Below are 5245 nucleotides of genomic sequence, written 5' to 3'. Positions count from 1 at the left end.
GCTCTTAATTATTCATATGAGTAGCCTATTGTATGCATTGAAAGTGGCCTTATGAACCTTCTCTCCTCCATAACTTTGAAGTCAAAATTCACAAAAGGACTAGTGTCTTGCTTTTCCTAGTATTTATGCATAATTTTCCTAGATTATCTTTCTCTTCCTATGATAAAAATTAGGGGGAATAGGGTACTCTATTATTTTCTATGATTGAGGTCTTAAGCTCTGAATCATGGTTGTATAAGCCTCTTTTTTCTTTGGTTCTTTCTGTTCTTTGGTTGAGCGCTCTTTTGACTCCCTGTGTCAAATTTTGATAGCTCTGACATATCCATAAGATCGTTGGCAAATCCAAAGGATGGGAGAGGTTGATTAAGGTACATCAAGTAGTATGAGACATATTTCTTAGAGTTCATAATCCTTGCAACCTTTCTTCCTCAATTATCAAATGAGATCTTCCTTAGTTGGCCCTTCGGTGATCAAATTTATCTCTTGAATCTTTTTCATTATTTCCATGGAATTAGAGATCCTTAAGTTTCATCCAAATATTTAGCTTGAGGCATGCACATCAACATTGCAACTTCTCTAAATAAGTCTTGTTGCTTAACCATGAGAAAAATGCAGACCTCCAACTAGACTTTGTGCTGACTTTCATTATACAAGGCCACTCCTATTTCATTGGAGAGCTTCATTAGGGTTTGCTACTCTGTAGATGTATATATGAGGATTTTCATTGGCCAGTATTTTTTGATGTTCTAGACTCTTTTTTCATATAGATTTAATTTTTCCTTCTCCTCGACCACTTTGAGCTGAGCAAGTGTGAGCCACTAGCTAGTTCCATTAGCTGCATGCTTGATTTGACAACTTCTACCTTGTGGTCTTTGAGAGCTAAATCTTGCTCTTTGAGTTTATCTTGAAGCTCACTCATCGCAGTCTCCTCCTTCTTAATCTAATCCTTGGAGCTTCTTTGTCAGAGAGAGAACCAGGGAGAGAGAAAGAGGAGAGAGAAGACTGCAGAGGAGAGAGAAAGACTGCAGGAAGAGAGAGAATAAGAGTGATGAGGAGAGAGAAAGACTAGATTTAGAGAGAGAAAGACAAGAAAGAAGGGGAAGCTATAGAAGCTGTGAGCAAGAAGGGAGAGAAAGTTTGTAATTGTATTAATGTGTCAAAAAGATATGTAAAATTACATGTCCTCTCCTTTTATACCAATGTCAGTGTGACATGGCATAATATCAATATTATTTACACTAATTCCTTAGAACCAGGGAGAGAGAAAGAGGAGAGAGAAGACTGCAGAGGAGAGAGAAAGATTGCAGGAAGAGAGAGAATAAGAGTGACGAGGAGAGAGAAAGACTAGATTTAGAGAGAGAAAGACAAGAAAGAAGGGGAAGCCATAGAAGCTGTGAGCAAGAAGGGAGAGAAAGTCTGTAATTGTATTAATGTGTCAAAAAGATATGTAAAATTACATGTCCTCTCCTTTTATACCAATGTCAGTGTGACATGGCATAATGTCAATATTATTTACACTAATTTCTTAGAACCAGGGAGAGAGAAAGAGGAGAGAGGACTGCAGAAGAGAGAGAAAGACTACAGGAAGAGAGAGAATAAGAGTGACGAGGAGAGAGAAAGACTAGATTTAGAGAGAGAAAGACAAGAAAGAAGGGGAAGCCATAGAAGCTGTGAGCAAGAAGGGTACTCCTTCAATTGAGTCAAAAGCTCTTGCATCTACTTCTCTTGAAGATTCTTGAGTGCCATCTCATGCTCCTTCAATTGATCTTGGAGCTCCTTAAGCATTGAGCCATGCTTCTTAAATTGGTTTTGAAGCTCCTACACTTGCTCCTCTTGAAGTTCCTTGAGCACCTTATTGTGTTCCTTTAGTTGATCTTGGAGCTCCTCAACTTGTTTTTCAAAATCTTTTATACTTTTCTTGTGTTTCTTCTAACCTATCTTGGAGTTATTGATTGATTTTGAGTGCATTTGCCTTGTCCTTATTGAGCTCTTCACATAGCTGCTCTAGGGGTCCTACTCTTCCCACTGTGCTCTGTCCCTTCTTGGAAGATCCTTGTGCATTTTTCAAGTATTTGTTGCACGAGAGAACTCTTCTAGATTAGTGATTGTCAATTCAGGCATGGATCTGTCTTTTACTAGCTACATGGTTCTTATTTGAGATATCAATTCATGAAGGGTTGTTGAATAATTTTCGGTTCCTTTGTCACCTTCTCCTTCCCCTTACTAGATCTATGCTCTCCCTTTTGGGAAATGAGGTTTGCTACCTATTGGTTGACTTTGTTGCACATAGATTCCTCCATTAATGCTATGATGGATTTCTCATATTCTTTGTGGGACTTTTTCATTCTAGCCTCTAATTTCTCCACTTCTTTTTTGATAGCTTCTTAGCTGCACAGACCATCAACTACTCTTCTTTAGTGTCCCCTTCATCTAGTCCTCCGAGGATGAACTCAGTTCTTCCTCTTCTCTCTACTTCTTCTTCTACTTATTTGGGTCATCACTAGGGCAGCTTAGGTTTTCTATCTCTTCTCTTTCCCCCATTTCTCTTTCTATAGTATCCTCATATGAATCATTGGATAGTATAGGTGTCTTTATGTGTTGTGCTGTGGTAGGATATCATGGTGGAGGGGCTCCCCTACATTGATAGCAATGATTCGACTGATTGTGCATCCATATTTGATGATGTTGTGCCTAGTCTTGGTATGATTGAGCTTTACTTCAGGGTCCTTTGAAATGACCTTTTGTGCCTTGGCCAGGGATTCAATGACATGTTCCATCCATATGGCATTCAAGTCTTGCTTAATTGGGTTTCCTATCAATATATCCTCTAGAAGCCATTTGGGGATTTTAGTTGACTATTCAAGGTTTTATTATAGGTAAAGAGATGATGAAGTAGCTGCATTGTTACCCTCAAGTCTTCTTCTAGAATATATATTAAGAGAACTCCATTAGCCACCATTTTTACTAAGGCACCATAAATTCTCACCACCAAAAACTTATCCTACCTTTGAGAGACTTGGGGAGTTTTCTATACTCTAATGTAATTTCCTATTCCAATCCTAATACCCAATGTCTCTTTTATTAATTTTAGGGTGAACTCCATGCTTGCCTCTTGTTCACTATAGGTATTGTTGCTAGATTTTAGGCTGGTTATGAATCTATTTGTTTCACTGGGGCTGGATCATAGTTTTTAAATACTCTTGTACATGTTATGAAGTGGATATGGTTTAATATGGCTCTAATATATTATAGTTAGCAAGGCCAAATTTGGCTAAAAGTTCCCAAGTGGTCTAGTAATTCTCAACCAAGTTTTTGAGGTTGGTCAAAACTCAAAACCACAGGTGGCCCACTCTCCACATGCTTGTTTCCATATTCAGTTCTTATCTCTCTTGTGGGCAAAGAACACCAACTGATCCCATAGGCTATGATATGGATGAGAGAAATGGGGCCTATGTGATTGTGATTTGCAAAAAAGAGGGAATACCCATTAGATTGATTTTTCAAGAAAAAATCAAACATTTAATTTGTTTACCTCTTCTTTTATCTATTTTAACATTTACCACAAGCAATTATTACTTCAGTCCTCCAAAGGTCAGGGTCGATAGGATGGTCACTTTTCTTGTGTGGAGGATTTGAAAGAATTGGAGATTACAGAGCTAGAGTAATTGGAGAATGCTTGAATCTCATCTTATGCTTGCATACATATCTCCTAAGAAGACCATCATGCCATCATCTGATAGGGCCAGATTTTATTTAAGGAATGGTATGCATTAGTATAGGAGGCGTAATGCTCTTGAGGTTGGAGCAATTCCAAGTGAACACATCACGATACTCTTTGAGCATATTGAATAATCATTGCTTGTCTTCTATACTGAGGTCCTCAACTATATAGACTGGCTCAAGGGTTTCCCTTGCTTTAATAAGGTTAGTTGCTTTGATCTTTACTGTGTGGCCTCAATGTGATTGTTGGTTTTCCCTTCACTTTTTTCTCTCTTTGTTTGTCAAGTACTAAAATAACTCAATACCCCTTTTAGTATCTAATAAATAATTTTGGGAGATCATGTGACTTCTTCCAAATCTTGGTCTTTGACTCATTCTTAGGTGCAACATTTTTAAGGTATTTGCTCCTAGTTTTGTTTTTACCTTACAAGAATTGGATGGTGGCAATACTTTAAGATCTAAATCTTCAATCCCATCCATTTTGTGAATAGGTAGATTTTATTGGTGGAGCATCAAAGGACGGGTCTTCTCCTTTATCAGCCAAGAGGATTTCAAAAGTGAAAACTAGTTCAATAGGTTGGTATCCCATCTCCTCGTAGTCTAATACTTCTAGGTGCTTGTGGAGGTGTCTGCTAGTCTCAATCCATGACACACCTTTTAGTAGTCCATCGGTAGGTTTTCCAAAAATGATGCTACCCCGACGCTCCCTTGGAATGTAATTTGGTTTATCACTTAGGCCCTATTGAGTCTACTTCACAACGGGAGAGTTCCGGCCGGAACCCACTAGGATCGACCTAAATTTTTGGGTTCCTAAAATCAGACGAGTCTCCTAGCAGCCAGCTAGCATCAGTAATTTTGAGTTTCCACTTCTACAAGATTACTTGATTTGAAGCGGACTTGCCATTGCACTTGGTTCAAAGAGAATGGGAGACGGAGGGGAGTGCGGTATGTCAACCCTCCTACCCATAAGGCAAAATCCCATTCCACCCCCTAAAACAATGCAAGTCGGTTCTACCTAATGACTAGTTGGTCGTCTTCCTATTTCTATTGTCGATTTAGAAAAGCTCCCAGCTAACTGGGACCACCTTACCATTGGACGGCGGACCCATTGGGGGTCATGCCCACCTTTTTTCCTTTGATGATGGAATCATCTTTAGTTTTTTAACTACCTACAACACATTTATTGGAACATATACAACCAACTTCCTTAATTAGTCCATTAAATCATATGTTCCTTTACGTAATTTATCTCATGAACACGCATATAATTCAAATAATCCTTGAATAAAACAAACTTCTTTATTATATTATGGAAGCTTATTACAATTTCCATCTTTCTAACCTTGCGAAAGATACATAGAATTCCACGAGGGTATTCTGTCCACCAAGATTCCACCCTTGTAACTAGTATTTAGGGTTTCAGGATCCCATCTTGGGTCACAAAGGGACTCATCAAATTCTAGGAACAATGTAGGATTCACAGCCAAAGCCCTCCCTGGCACCCACATTTCCTACTATCCGAGAC

The sequence above is a fragment of the Lygodium microphyllum genome, chromosome 19 (genome assembly GCF_053477565.2).
Source record: "Lygodium microphyllum isolate KBCC chromosome 19, Lygodium_microphyllum_v1.1.10, whole genome shotgun sequence".
In the NCBI taxonomy this organism is placed as follows: Eukaryota; Viridiplantae; Streptophyta; class Polypodiopsida; order Schizaeales; family Lygodiaceae; genus Lygodium; species Lygodium microphyllum.
This window is presented reverse-complemented; position numbering follows the sequence as displayed.